Here is a 16,548-nt window from a genome sequence, read left to right on the forward strand (position 1 = left end):
TAGATGACAGTCTCTTGTTGCTTTGTATGTTATAGATACAATGTTGGAAGAAAAATGAATCCAACATTAATTTCAGAAAACTCTTAAATTAGATAAATAGGCATTATTTTCAGACAATAGTGTAATTGCTTTGTTACATAGGTGTTGATGGGGTGAGGAGGCATACAGGCAATGAATGGTTAGTACCTCCTTTCTGGGTCCAGTCATATTTGACCTTTCTTAGATCTCACTCTGTGGCAGACTTCTGAAGCCAGATGGATAAGGAAGTCCTTATAGTAGTAAAGGACTATTATAATATATATATAATATAATAGTAAAAACTCTCCATTTTTCTTCTCACCTCACAACTCTTTTGGATTCCTTTAGAGAACACATGGCAGGAGTGAGTAAGAATTTCTCTATCCCCCAGTCTCTTCTCTTGCCTTTGTTTCCATCCTGATATGCTGATACATGTATGTAAGTCCAAATGCATATACCTAGGTTCAAGACCTCATGAGAGAAACTCTCTCCGGCCATTATGGAGGGAATATAAAGAGGGAATTCTTCCCCCCCGCCCCCAAATTCAGTAGACTCAGAGCAATGTTAAAACATTGTTAACTTTTCTCTGCTTTTCATCCTGGACTTGTGATTGCTGAAGGGATAATTAGCTCCCTCAAGGAATCAAATTAGAAGTCCTTTAGTCAGAACAGCCCAATATGTCTTAAGTCATAAAACTAATCCCCCTTGTTGTCACAGGATACTATTACATCTTTTTAAAAGCTATTCTCTTTTTTCTTATTTTGCTTATAATAGCTGCTCTATCGAGGATCCCAGGATCCCGTTTGCCAGATACAGTGCTAAATGCGTTAAAACAATTGAGATGTGCTGTAGGTTCAGTTATATCCCCCGCAAATTTGTATGTTGAAGTCCTAATTGCCAGTACCTGAGAATGTACCTGTATTTGGAAATAGGGCTGTTAAAAGAGGCAAATAAGGTAAAATGAGATTATGTAGTTGACTGCTAATCAACATGACTGGTGTTCTCTAAGAGGGGATTAGGATACAGATGCACAGAGGAGTGACTATGTGAAGACACCCGAGAAAGACGCCTCAGAAGAAACCAAACCTGCCAACACCTTGATCTTGGACTTCTAGCTTCCAGAACTGTAAGAAAATTTCTGTTGTTTAAGCCACCCAGTCATTGGTACTTTGTTATGGCAGCCTTAGCAAAGTAATACAAACTGCCATTAATAGATACTTTAAAGCACGTTGGCTCTGATCCTTTCAGCAATTTTGCAAAGTAAGATTTGAACACAGATCTGCCTGACTCCTTAGCTTGTGCTTTTTTAACAAACTGTCCCAATAAGCTATACTTACATTTTTAAAAGTTAACATGGGCTGCCATCTAGTATAACTGTAGTAACTTATGATTTGCCATCTATTTATAAAAGAGTTATCTTATTTGGCTTTATTCAGCTAGTCAGTTTAAAGACTTCTGTGTTTTTCACATTCAGTAAAAATAATGCAAAAAATATAACTAAACATAGTGTAATTTATACTTTATCTGCTTGCAAAATTCTCACATGGACCTGGATTTGAGATTAGGGTTTTAGTCTCTTATCTTTTTTGCCCTCTTAATGATAATAATCAGTGTCCTAGCAGGTGCTCATTATGTTGAACAGAAAGATGAATGTCAGATGCTTTGTTAGGTTTTTTTATTGCCTTCCATAATCCTTAAAACCAAAACCGTAGGAAACATGTTATCTCCTTTTTATAATACAAATGTGGAAATTGAGGCCCAGTGAAACCATGTAATTTGCTAGAGTTAACAAGTGGTAGAGTGTGAATTGTATACAGTCCAGGTGGAAGTGGCTCCAGAACATTTACATTTTTTTTTTAAATCTCTTGCTAAACCGTACTTCAGTTTTTGTTTGTTTTTGAGATGGAGTCTCGTTCTTGTTGCCCAGGCTGGAGTGCAATGATACGATCTCACCTCACTGCAACTTCCGCCTCCTGGGTTCAAGTGATTCTCCTGCCTCAGCCTCCTGAGTAGCTGGGATTATAGGCGCCCGCCACCATGCCTGGCTAATATTTTTAGTAGAGACGGGGTTTCACCATGCTGGCCAGACTGGTCTCAAACCCCTGACCTCAGGTGATACACCCGCCTCTGCCTCCCAAAGTGCTGGGATTACAGGTGTGAGCCACCGCACCCAGCCCATACTTTAGTTTTCTACTTTCTTGTGTTTGGATCTCTTTCTTCCCTGTCTTAACCTAAATGGGAGGAATTGTATGATTATTAGTTAGGCTTCTCCTTTGTTTCCCACATCATTTCTTAAAAGAGCTCAAGTACCAGAGCTGAATAGAGTTTGCTCTTCTCAACACTAGCAACCTAAGAGACTCATTGCTTGTTGACTGCCATTCCATAAGTCAAAGGACAACAGATGGTCAGCTTTAAAGACACACCTAAATTTTTTCTAGAGGTGTAATGTTTCAATGAGTATCCCCTAATATATGTAAAAGAAACCTATCAGTACATAGTAGCAGTTCTTTCAACCCTTTTGGGTGCTCTGAAAAAAGTAGAACTAAGATGCTGGCAGGGCACAGTGGCTCACGCCTATAATCCCAACACTTCAGGAGGTCGAGGCAGGCCGATCACTTGAGGTCAGGAGTTCAAGACCAGCTTGGCCAACGTGGTGAAACCCCATCTCTACTAAAAATACAAAAATTAGCCGGGCCTGGTGGCGGGCACCTGTAATCCCAGCTACTCCGGAGGCTGAAGCAGGAGAATTGTTTGAACGTGGGAGGCAGAGGTTGCAGTGAGCCAAGATTTCACCACTGCACTCCATCCTGGGCAACACAGATTCTGTCTCAAAAAACAACAACAACAATACAACAGAAGTAAGATGCTATTTGCTATTTTCACTGTGCTGACATTTGCAATGATTGGTGCAGACACAATGGTGGTCAGTGGACCAGCATTTAAGAACCACTGGTGTATGGTAAAACCATTAGCCTGATTAAAAAAACAAAAAATGAATCTAAGAAGCATTGTATTAAGGGAGAATACTTAGTCTTATCCATTAGGTTTTCTTTGACATGGAAGGAACTCTTTTTGCCCTTGCGCTTATCATCTTGGTGCTTTTGGGAGAGAAGCATGGGTATGCCCAGTAGCTCACTCCCATCTTTCTCTTTGGGAGGCAGCTTGTCTGAAGAGAGTATACTCTGTACTTCTGTGATGTTGGCATCACAGGGGCCTGTCTTAGTTGTTGAGTATTGCCAGTGACTGGTAAAGTTTGTTTCCTTCTAGCATTCATATTAGGAGATCTACACAAAAGCATCATCCTTCAGATCTTTTATCAATGATAAACATGACGTTTTCATTGTTACGTGATGACTCCTTTTATTGGTTCTAAACTTGCCTAAAAGGGATGTTATTTATTGAGCCCCACAAGTCCATAATAGATTCTTTTGCCTACTTGGTCTGTTGGGATATGCGTGGTTCTTCAGGGGAAGAAGGTTTAGATAGCTTAGTAGAAATGGAAAGACTATGGTAATAATTGATTATTGTGTTAAGTCCTGTTATCTTTCTGGTATGGTGTCCAGATAGGCTTTAACCATCGAGTCCTTGGAGCTTTTAAGCCTTAGCAGCTCTGATAATGAAGGGTAATAGGTAAAGAGCCCTGAATTTCAAATCCAAAGACTTTGCCTCTAAGTCTAATTCTGCCATTTAATGAGGTCTTCGGCAAGCCCTTTACAACTGTTTCTGGTCCTCAGCTTTTCTGTGAGGGTGTATTTCTGCCCTGCTTGTTCCTCACAGGGTTGTAGTGGGGTCTAATGTAGTGCTGCACATGACTTCTGTGTTCTTCATTAGTGGGCTCTGCTAAAGACAGTGTCATAGGTCTGATTCCCAAGTAGCAAGCATCCTGTTTCATATCAGACCTGGATAGACTGAGCCATAGCATTGTGTTCCAATCAGTTTTTTTGTTTTGTTTTGTTTTGTTTTAAAGCAAGGTAAATACTTTAGAATAAGTATTTGTTGTAAAAGTTTCAAACGGAATCAGTGTGTAAGGTAAAATGTTTGAATCTCCTTTAATTTCTCCCCACTACTACTTTCAGTGCCCTCCCTGGTAGTAATTACTGTTAAATTTGATATGTATTCAGTGTGTGGGGTATGTATATACACACATGCCTACATACATATGGTTATAGAAATGTTCTTAAGGTTACTTTTTCACTCAGTAGTAGGTCTCGAAGATCTTTATCTTTCCATGACAGTAAACAAATACCCAATTATTTTTCTATAAATATAGAAGTCATAATTTCAGCTTCAAAGCTACATGGACACTAAGATATTTTCTCTGTCCTATTTCATAATACAAAATCTCTTTATAGTATTTGTGACAAGTACATGTACAACCTCTGTTTCAGACAGAATTCATTACTTCTTAAAGAAACATATCCATTTCAAGGCTATTTTGGTTGCTAGAGTAGTTCGTAGTATAGCACCATTCAGGATATTGGAGAATATTTTACACACACACAGGTGAAAAAACAGGATCAGGTCTAGAGATTAGTGATAGGTTTGGCAAAGTAAAGGCACAGAGGTGCAAAAGAGCAAGCATTGTCAGAGAACAGGGAGTTGTCCTATGAATTAAAACCTACTACTCTTGTTTTACTGAGGCTCGGAGATATTTTAATCCAAAGTAGGAAATAAGTGCCATAAGAGAGGTTCAGATAAAGTGCTATGGAGACTTTTTTTAAAAGAATTCCACATGAAATAGCATCTCAGTTGGGTATTGATTAAATAGGGTTAAAATATGCAAAGTTGGAGAATGGAGTTACTGGGAAGTATTTTGCAGGAAGAGAGAAAAACGAAGAAAGACAAAAATGCCTGAATCATTTTTGTGAAAAGTAGTTGTAGGGTCAATGAAGGTGAATAATGGGAAACAAGGTTGGGAAGATAGGATGGAAACCACGCTTAAGAGGACTACAAATTATGGGTTTTGCTCTCTAGACTTCTTTCTTTAGGTAATAAAGAAGAGCTGTTGGTTTTTAAGCGAGGAGTTATATGATTTTAGGTATTCACAAAGAACAATGTAGTGGCAGAATTGGATTTCCATATAAAAGGGGTTTGGCAAGTTGTTTAGGCTTGAAGCCACATTCATAAAGCACCGTTTAGTATTTTGTTGAAGATTTTTGCATCTGTATTTATAACGGATATTGGTTTGTAGTTTTTTGTGGTATGTTTGTCTAGTTTTGGTATCAGGGTAATACTGGTCTCATAGAATGAGTTAGGAAGTGTTCCTTATCAGCTGATTTTTTTCCTTTTATATACCCTTGGGTGCAGAGAACTGGAGGTTCCTGGAAATTCCATTCCTGATCCCACAGCAAAGAAACAGGATAGAACAACATGTCCTGAGAGACCTTTTGATACATGCCTTCCTCTTAACTTTCTGAAGCAGCAGCAGTAGCAGCAGAGAACAAGGAATAGAAGAAAAATAGAAAACGAACAGGTTTGAAGTGTGGTAAAAGTTCTATGTAAAAGAGGTGGCACTTTAACTGGTTCTTAAAATTTTTTAAGTGATTATGATTAATGTTTTAATAGAAAGGGGAAAAGTCTTTGAGTAGCTGGGAGGTGATAAATCTAGATATTTTTGCACAGAAAGGCCATCTTTTCCTGAGATGAGAAGGAAGAGGGTTAGGATGTGAAACAGGAAAAGTTCCCTTGTCCCCCTTGCAGAACATGCGCTGAGGGTGACTCGCTTTTTCAGTGCCCCGCTGCTCAAACCTCTAGGGGAGCATACCAATGGGCAGGCTGTGGGGCTCTGACCCTGCGGCAGTGTCTAGGGGTGAATTTTTACAGCTGAAGCCCCAGTGGGCGTGTGTTACAGGGGGCTCTTTTAGTTTAGCTGTCTGTAGGCGGCTCGTGTTAGCTCAGACCCCTACCTTATCTCAAGGACAGAGGGCTTTCTGTATCCCAGGGTTCTTGCCTTGGTGTACCAGAAGAACTGAATCACACATGGGCTTGGAGAATGAGTGCAAGCTTTTATTGAGTGGAAGTAACTCTCAGCAGATGAGGGGGCCAGAAGGGAGATGGTTTTCCCCGGAGTCTGGCCGCTCGGCGGTCCGGGCTCTCCTTCAACTGCCCCAGCCAATCTCTCCGCCTCATTCCGCTGATTGATGGCCTGCTGGTGTGCTGTTGTGCTCCCCTCAATGTCCTCTCAACATCCAGCTGCTTGTGTGTTCGTCTGCTCATGTGCCCCCTCTCGACGTCCAGCTGCCTGTCTGCCTGTGGCGGGATTGGTAAGGAATCAGAAAGACCGATGGAGTTGAGGAGGATATTCATTATTTAGGTGCACCGGCCCAGTTGGATTAACATCCAAAGGACTGAGCCCTGAACAAAGAGTTAAGTTACCTTTTAAGCATTTCTTGGGGTGGGGGGAGATCTGTGCAGGGGGAAGCATATTACAGAAGCGAGAAACAAAGACAGTTATTTAATTAATTGAGACATGCATTACATCATTTATTACTTTTCAAGGAAAAACATGTTTTATGAGTTGAGTTTATCTGTCTATTGACCTTGCAGCTGCACAGCCAGAGAAACAGGGTCTTCACAATGCCTGGGAAAGGAGGAGAGATAAGGCTTACTAGCCACAGAAAAACAGGCAGTTAATTTTTAAAGGACTCCAGCTCTTTCTGTTTCTCTTTCTCAGGGGGAACTGGGTTTTCTTACATACAACTGAGTTTCTGCTTACACATTCTTTAATTTCTTTTAATTCCTGTTCCATGCCTGCTAGGGTCTCAGGGTTTTTACAGGCACAGGATGGGGCCGTGGCAGGCCAGGGTGGTCTTGGGAAATGCAACATTTGGGGAGGAAAACAAAAATGCCTGTCCTCTCCTAGGTTCGTGGAGTTGGAACCCTAGCCAGGGACTGTGCCCTCCTCTACCCAGCACTTCCTTTCCCCACTTCCATATCATTTGAAGGGACCAAGCCCTTCCCTTTCCAGCACTTCCCTGGCCCCCTTCCGTATCAGATGGATGAGTATAGCTGCAGGAAAAGAGAAGGAAGCTGAGTTCTTTTTGTTCACAATAGAAATCCTCCAGGTCTTAATCTTAGATTTCCAACTCATTTTCCTCTTTTTTGAGAGGTCTTGTCAGCTGCTTGTATCTGGAGACGTCTGTTAAATTGGGTTCTAACCTCTACTACAAACCCACTAATCTGTATGATCACACAATAGCAGAGTAGGCATAAAATGTTTGTAGTTATCAAATGTTTCGTTTTAGTATGCATTATTTCTCTGGAAGTTGTTGGTTTCTCTGCACTCTCATACACAACATTTGCAAGGATCAAAAATAAACATTTATTTGAAGCATTTTCAGAGGATATAATGAAAACTGGTTTTGGCTGTAAACATTTAATGAAAATATACATTGTATTATACCATATATTGATTCCTTGCATAGAACAGAAATTTAGTTTTCCAATGAAATTAAATGCAATGAACCCATATGCAAAAGAAGCTTGATTCTGCTTTATACAGTTCTAAATCAGGCAATACTAATCTATGGTGTTAAAAGCCAGTTGTTAATCTAACAACTAGGGAAGAATGGTTGGGGATATCAGGGGCACTTCTGGAGTGCTGGTAATGTTCTAGTCTGACCTAAGCGGGAGTTAGATAGGTTTGTTCACTTTGTGATAATTCATTGTGCTATGTACTTAAAAAAAAAAAAACAACTTTTAAAGTTGACAACACTTTATTACATATTGTATAATATGTTTTGACATATGTATACCTTGTGGAATGGCTAAATGAAGAAAATTAACATATGCATTACCTCATTTTCTTTAGTGGTCAGAATACTTAAAATCTACTCTCAACAGTTTTCAAGTCTACAACATATTGTTGTTAACTATAGTCAGCATGATATTCAATAGATCTCTTGAATGTAATCTTCCTGTCTAACTGAAACTTTATATCCTTTGACCAACATCTCCCAGTCCCCAGAGCCTCTGGTAACCACCGTTATACTCTCTGCTTCTATGAGTTCAACTTTTTTAGATTCCCATATTATAAGTGAGATCATGCAGTATTTGTCTTTCTGTGTCTGGCTTATTTCACTTAACATAATGCCCTCCAGGTCCATCCATGTTATCACAAATGACAGGGTTTCATTCTTTTCTAAGGCTAAATAGTATTACATAGTGTATATATACCACATTTTCTTTATATATTCATGAACATGGGAGTAGAGATATCTCTTCAACGTGCTGATTTCAGATCTTTTAGGTAAATACCCATAAGTGGGACTGCTGGATAATATGGTAGTTCTATTTTTAATTTTTTGAGGAATCTCCATACTATAGTTTTGTTCCATAGTGAGTAGGTTTATGTAAACTGACCCCCAAAAGCTGAGGAGCTGTGAGGCCAAAGAGGCTGACAAATCCAGTTTCTCAGAAAGAAAATAGGAACTTACAAATAGAAGCCATGTCTCCAGTGACTGTAAGATGGTGGATCCCTGTACTGTTAACCCCAGACCCAGGGCTTTTCTATCATAAGGAATTTGCCTAAGGGCAAGATTTATGGTAAGTATGTGTTTATGAGAGCATCAAGATTGTTTTGACCTAAGGACAGGATTTACAGAAAGTATGTGAAAGTAGAAACCTTAGAGGCATTCGCGGAACTGGGGTTAATCAGAAGTCAACATGGTGGATTAGCATCCAATATGGAGTTGTTTTAACCACCACAAGTTTCCCATAATGCCTGCACTAATTTACATTCTCACCAACAGCATACAAGAGTTCCCTTTTGCCTGTGTATGCACCCACACTTGATATCTTTCATCTGTTTGATGATAGCCTTTTTTTTTTCTGAGACAGTCTTACTCTGTCACCCAGGCTGGCGTGCAGTGGCATGATGTTGGTTAACTGCAACCTCCACCTCCCAGGTTCAAGCGATTCTTGTGCCTCAGCCTCCTAAGTAGCTGGGATTACAGGTGTGCACCACCACACCCAGCTAATTTTTTTGTATATTTTTAGTAGAGACAGGGGTTTTGCCATGTTGCCCAGGCTGGTCTCGAACTCCTGAGCTCAGACAGTCTGCTCACCTCGGCCTCCCAAAGTGCTAGGATTACAGGTGTGAGCCACCACACCCAGCTGATGATAACCATTTTTAACAGTGGTGAGATATCATGATTTTAATTTGCATTTCCCTGATGATTCATGATTTGCATATTTTCATGTATCTGTTGACCGTTTGTATGTCCTGTTTTGAAAAATGTCTATTCAGATCCTTTGCCCGTATTTTTAATAGGGTTTTTTTCTTACTGTTGCTTCAGATCCTTATATATTTTTTAATATTAACCCCCATCACGTGTATGGTTTACATATATTATTTCCCATTCTGTAAGTTGTCTCATTACTCTGTTGATTGAGGTGATAGGCTAGGTTGTTTATATCAGATTTTTCTTCTTTTTTCGATGTAGGCGTTTATTGCTATAAACTTTCCTTTTGGATCTGCTTTTGCTGCATATTGTAAGTTTTGGTATGTTGGGTTTCCACTTTTGTTTGTCTCAAGAAATTTTTAAATATCCCCTTTAATTCTTTGACCCATTGGCTATTCAGGTGCATCTGTTTAATTTCCATATCTTTCTGAATTTTCTAGAATTCCTTTTAGGTTTGTATTTATATAACATTGTGGTTTGAAATGTACTTGGTGTTATTTCAGTCTCTTAAATTTATAAAGACTTGTTTTGTGGTCAAATATATGATCTCTCCTGCAGTATGTTGTGTATGTGCTTGAGAAGAATTTATATCCTGCTTCTGTTAGTTGGAATGTTCTGTATATGTCTTTTAGCTCCATTTGGTTTGATGTATGCAGTTCAAGTTTAATATATCCTTACTGATTTTCTGTCTGGATGGTAAGTCCATTGTTGAAAGTGGGGTATTAAAGTCCTCTTCAGCTGTATTGCTCTTTATTTCTTCCTTCAGATCAGAAAGGAACGCTTTTTTTCTTTCTTTACATACAGTTTGACCCTTGAACGATATGGGGTCGAACTGCGTGGGTCTGCTTATATACAGATTTTTGCGGTAAATACAATTGGCCCCCTGTATCAGCAGGTTTCACATCTGCAACCAAACCTATATAAAGAATATGGTATTCGTGGGATGCAAAATCTCTATCTGCGGAGTTCTGCAGGGCCAATTATGGGACTTGAATATGTGTGTCTTCTGGTATCTGCCAGGGGCCTGGAACCAGTCCTTCAAGATAATGAGGTACGACTGTATTTAGGAGGTCTGACATTGGGAGCATATATATATTTACAATTGTTACATCCTCTTGCAGAATTCACCCCTTTGTCATATACTTACCTTGTCTCTTTTTGCAGTTTTTGAATTGAAGTCTATTCTATTTGATAAAACTATAGTGTCTTCTGCACTCTTGGTTTCTGTTTTCATGGAATGTCTTTTTTCCATCCCTTCTCTTTCAAACCTTGTGTGTCCTTGTAGGCAGCATGTGGTTGGGTCTTGTTTTCCTTTACCCATTCAACTGCTCTGCATCTTTTCATATGAGAATGTGTTCATCTATTTTGTGTTGCTATGAAGGAATACCTAAGACTGAGTAATTTATACAGGAAAGAGATTTAATTGGCTCACAGTTCTGCAGGCTGTACAGGAAGCACAGTGCTGGCATCTACTCAGCTTCTGGTGAGGGCCTCATGGAGCTTTTACTCATGGCAGAAGGTGAAGTCAAATGTCATATGGTGAGAGGAAGCAAGAGAGGGGGGAAGTCCCACACTCTTTTAAATAACCAGATCTCTCGTGAACTCAGAACACAAACTCACTTGTCGCCAAGGGGATAATGCTAAGCCATCCATGAGGAATCCACCTCTGTGACTCAAACACCTCCCATCAGGCCCTACCTTCAATAATGGAGGTCACATTTCAACATGACATTTGGAGGGAACAAATACACAAACTATATCAGAGAATTTAACCCGTTTACATTCAAGATAATTTGATAAATAAGGATTCACTACTGCAGTTTTGTTAATTGTTTTCTAGTTGTTTGGCAGACCCTCTGTTTCTTCCTCTCTTGCTGTCTTCCTTTGTGATTAGATGATTTTCTTTAGTGGCATGCTTTCATTCCTTACTGTTTACTTTTTGTGCATCTACTCTTGGCTTTTAGTTTGTGGTTACCATGAGGCTTATATAAAACATAGCAGGATATTTCAGACTAATAATTTTCATTGCATTAAAAAAACTGTATACTTTTACTCCGTGCTCCCCATTTTGTTTTTGATGTCACAGTTTATATTTTGATATCATATATCCATTAACAAATTATTATAGCTATTATTATTTTTTAATGTTGTGTCTTTTTTTTTTTTTTTTTGAAACAGAGTCTCGCTCTGTCGCCCAGGCTGGAGTTCAGTGGCGCAATCTCAGCTCACTGCAGCCTCCGCCTCCCGGGTTCAAGCGATTCTCCCTGACTCAGTCTCCTGAGTAGCTAGGATTACTTACAGGTGCCCGCCACCACAGCCGGCTGATTTTTGTATTTTTAGTAGAGATGGTGTTTCGCCATGTTGACCAGGCTGGTCTCAAACTCCTGACCTCATGTGATCTGCCTGCCTCGGCCTCCCAGAGTGCTGGGATTATAGGCGTGAGCCACCGTGCCTGGCCTAAAGTTGTGTCTTTTAGCATTCATACTAATGATGTAAGTTGATTTGCAAACCACCATTATGGTATTAGATATTCTAGATTTGACTATGTACTTACTTTTTAACCAGTGAATTTCGTATTCATGTTTTCCTGCTAATAATTAGCATCCTTTTCTTTCAGCTTGAAGAATTTCCTTAACATTTCTTATAACGCAGTTTTAGCGGGGATGAACCCCCACAGCTTTTGTCTGAGAGTCTTTACCTCTCCTTCATTTCTGAAGTAGGGCATTGCAAGGTAAGTGCATATTCTGCTTCTCTTTGTTTTTAGGGGGCCAAAGCTCTGTATTAATAGCCTTAATGTAGTGGTTTTCTCAAATGCTGGTTGTTTTTAGGTTGTAGTAATGGTGTACTGTGTGTGTGAGCAGGCTCACTTTCTCCTACAGAGATGGGAAGGTGGAGGTGTTGGGAGGCTCATCTCGTTCTCCAGAGCTGTGTACTTCTGTCAGCAGGAATTACATTGGGTCGTGCAGTTCACTCTACGGGCCAGTAGGTGGAGCTTGCAGGAAAGAGACGGCCAAGCACTGTCCAATGGTGTCAGTAGAAGTGATGGGCCCCGGAGGTTGACCTCCCAGCCAGTACCTGGCACTTGCAGGCGCCAGGTAGTTGAGATGGTGTAAAATTTTTACTTGGCCTTTGTTAATCAGGAGAGGTATCAGAGTTCCTGGGCAATGAGTGGGCCCATGGGGTTCCCAGTGTTCCCCATCCCGGCTCTGCTGCCAAGGTGGCTGGCAAGGGTCTAGGGTCAGCTTCCAGGCCACTGGGGCAATCTTCCAGAGAGGCCAGGAGGTGCCTCTCCTGTGCTACAGAGCCCATTCAGGGGAATTGGGACAGCCCAGGGTTTTCACTGTACCACATTGCAGCGTGACCCACCCAGCTCCCACACCCCTGACCTGGTAGGTCTCCAGTATCTAGCTGTCAGCAGCAGAACAGAATGGTTATGCTAGTCCCAAGCCAGCTGCATTCAAATTGCCTAGCCACAGGCCATGTGACTCCTTGGGGGCAGAAACCATGGTTATTAGGCCATACCCTTTCTGGTTTAGTCTTACGGAGGGCGGGCCACCATGCTTCCCTGCCACTGCATGAACCCCCACCATGCTGTTCTCTGTGGTTCTGACAGTGGGGGCTCCTACCCTGCTTGAGATCAGATCATAAATCTCCATGCTCCTGGATGGTGTGCTTGAGTCCTGGGGAACAAGTACCAAGTCAGCAGACTTGTCCACTGGCCCCTTGGGCTCAAGTACCAGCTGTGATAGGGAGGAGCAAATTGCCCCCAGGCTGCCCACAAAACACTCAGATGGGGCAATGGTGGCTACACTGGGGTCAGGTTCCCCCTGTCCCCTCCCTCCCCAACAAGCCATGGGAATGGCCAGACAGGCAGTCTTGGGAGGGATGAGCAGGCATGGGGCATGCTCAGATGTAGCCTGTCTTTGTGGCATGTAAGAGTGAGAGTGCCTGGGCCCTGCTCATTCCCTGGCCTGGCAGACAGCAGCAGCTGCAGCAGCTTACGGCAGGACAGTCTTGGGGGTTGGTGCCCAGAGTCACGCTTTGCTTAAGTTGTCCAGCACATAGAAGCCTTTGGGGTTCTATACGAGTTCAAGTGACCTGTGTGTGTGTGGTCACCAGGTAGTTCCCTAGCTCCCTCTGCCAGTCTAAAGGTCTGTGGGGTCATGGAACTCTTCTATAGCTAAGATCTCAGAGGCCTATGGCAGGAATGTGGTACCCCAGAGTTCCTTCACTCACCCTTTCCTTGGGTCCTGGTCTGGGGCCAGTCCTGGCACTTGGTGATGCCAAGCATGCAGTCCTATTACTTCCCTCTTCAACCAGTGTCTCCCATCTTCTATTGAATTTCAGTGTTCTCTTTTTTTTTTTCTTTGAGATGGAGTTTCACTCTTGTTGCCCAGGCTGGAGTGCAATGGCGTGATCTCGGCTCACCGCAACCTCCGCCTTGCAGGTTCAAGTGATTCTCCTGCCTCAGCCTCCCAAGTAGCTGGGGTTACAGGCATGCGCCACCACGCCTGGCTAAGTTTTGTATTTTTAGTAGAGACAGGGTTTCTCCATGTTGGTCAGGCTGGTCTTGAACTCCCGACCTCAGGTGATCCGCCCACCTTGGCCTCCCAAAGTGTTGGGATTACAGGGGTGAGCCACCACACCCAGCCTGTTCTCTCTCAAAAGATCTGTTCAAAAATAAAAAAAAAAATAAATAAATAAAAGACACCATATGACCAATTTTTGTGGCTCTTGAAAAGAATGTGTCATGCAGTTGTGGGGTCAGTGTTCCGGGTAAGTCCATTAGATCAAGATGCTAATTGTGTGGTTCAGAACGTCTGTATTTTTCCTGTCTTTTAAAAATTTGGTCTAATTATTCTGTTGAATACAGAGATGATTGCGGGTTTCTTTCTTCCCTGTAGTTTTGTCAACTTTTGCATTAAACATTTGAGGCTGTAATTGAGGTACAAACAAATACAGAATTTTGACACCTGCCTGGCAAGTTGAACCTTCTTTTAAAAAAATCATTTTGTAATATCCCTCATCTCTGTTTTTTTTGAGATGAAGTCTCTCTCTGTCGCCCAGGCTGGAGTGCAGTGGCGTGATCTCGGCTCACTGCAACTTTCACCTCCCAGGTCCAAGCGATTCTCCTTCCTCAGTCTCCCGAATAGCTGGGATTACAGGCATGTGCCACCACACCCGGGTAATTTTTGTATTTTTGGTAGAGACAGGTTTCACCATTTGGTTTCACCATGTTGGCCAGGCTGGTCTCGAACTCCTGACCTGAGGTGAGACTCCCGTCTCAGCCTCCCAAAGTGCTGGGATTATAGGTGTGAGCCACTGCACCCAGTCTTCTTTATCTCTAGTAATGCTTTTTGCCATAAACTTTACTTTGTCTGATATTGCTATAGCTATAACAGGTTTCTTTTGTTTTGTTTGGCATGCTAAATCATTTTCCCATCATATTGCTTTCAACTTTTCTAAAACTCTGTACTATGTTTCAGATACGTATCTTATGAGAAAATACAGTGTTGAATTTTTTTAAAAAAAAAACCAGTCCGACAATTTTTGTCTTCAATTTGACCACTTAATCTACTTACATTTGATGTATTTACTGACATGTTTAGGCTTAAATCTATCATTCTACTGGCTGGGCCAGTGGCTTACACCTGTAATCCCAACACTTTGGGAGGTCAAGATGGGAGGATTTCTTGAGTCCAGGACTGTGAGACCAGCCTGGGCAACATGGTGAAACTCTGTTGCTACAAAAACAAAAACAACAACAAAAAACGTGAGTTTGGTGATGCAAGCCTGTGGTCCCAGCTACTCGGGAGGCTGATATAGGAGGATTGCTTGAGCCCAGGATATCCCAGATGGCAGGGAGCCATGATGGAGTCACTGCACTCCAGACTGGGTGACAGAGTGAGGCCTTGTCTCTAAAATTTAAAAACAAACAAATCAATCAATCTATCATCTTACCAAGTGCTCTCTACTCTTCCCATCTAGCTTATGTTCCTTTTCTCTTTCTTCTCACTACTTTTGGATTGAGTTATTTTGTTATTCCATTTTGTAGAGATTTTTTGTTGTTGTTTTTTAAGATTATTTTATTCTGCAACCCAGGAGCATAGATCCAAGTTACCCTGAATATATGTTCTTACAAGTGCATTCTTAACATATCAAAGTCTATTAATTGACACTTTTACCACCTTCATAGATAATATGAAGCCCTCAGAACTTTAACTCTATTTATCCACCCCTGATTTTTTTTTTTTGAAACGGAGTCTCTGTCGCCCAGGCTGGAGTACAGTGGTGTGATCTCAGCTCACTGCAAGCTCCGCCTCCTGGGTTCACGCCATTCTCCTGCCTCAGCCTCCCGAGTAGCTGGGACTACAGGCGCCCGCCACCTCACCAGGCTAATTTTTTTGTATTTTTGGTAGAGATGGGGTTTCACCATGTTAGCCCGGATGGTCTCGATCTCCTGACCTCGTGATCTGCCCACCTCAGTCTCCCAAAGTGCTGGGATTACAGGCGTGAGCCACCGCACCCGGCCTACCCACTCCTGATTTTTATACCATTATAGTCATGTATGTTAGTTATATACATACTTTTTAACTCAATAAGTCATTATTTTTTCCAAGTGAATATATGAGTGAAATTTATTAAATTTGTTTACATATTTAAAAAAAAAAAAAAAAAAAGATCTGTTCATGTGATTTACTCAATATTTTGGTTCCTCTTTGTGGAAGAGGCACATCCTAGCTGCATCTAGTCAGCCATGTTGAACCTGGTATCTTTATTGCATTTTTCATTTGTTGTACTCTGCAGCTATGGAACTTTTATTTCAATCTATTAAATTTCTCATTTTGTTTTCCTGATTTCATTGAATTGTTCCTCTGTTATTTCCTTGGTTTGCTGAGCTTCCTTAAAATGATTACTTTGAATTCTTTGTTATGTAGTTTGTTGCTCTCCATTTCTCTTGCATTAGCTACTGGGAAATTATTGTGTTGATATTGATGTTTCCTTGGCTTTTCATGTTTCTTTTTACCTTATGTTGATGTTTGAGCATTTGGTGCAGCAGTCACCTCTTCCAGACTTTTCAGGCTGGTGTTGTTAAGGAAAGACTTTCCCTGTGAGCGGGGGATGTGAGGGCACTGGCTGGGTGAGGTGCAGTGATTCTGGCAGCTGTGAGGATGCAACAGCGTAGTCTCCTTGTAGCTCTTTCAGCTGCGATCACTGTTGAAAACTGCAGGGATCCTCAGCAACCAACCCTGTCAGTGTTTGCAGCAGTGGTAAGGGCTGTTGGGGTGCTCGGTGATGATGACTGTAGGGTCCTCTTGATCTCTCTTTCCCCGACCAGGGAAGTTGT

The sequence above is a fragment of the Symphalangus syndactylus genome, chromosome 3, assembly GCF_028878055.3.
Source record: "Symphalangus syndactylus isolate Jambi chromosome 3, NHGRI_mSymSyn1-v2.1_pri, whole genome shotgun sequence".
NCBI lineage: Eukaryota > Metazoa > Chordata > Mammalia > Primates > Hylobatidae > Symphalangus > Symphalangus syndactylus.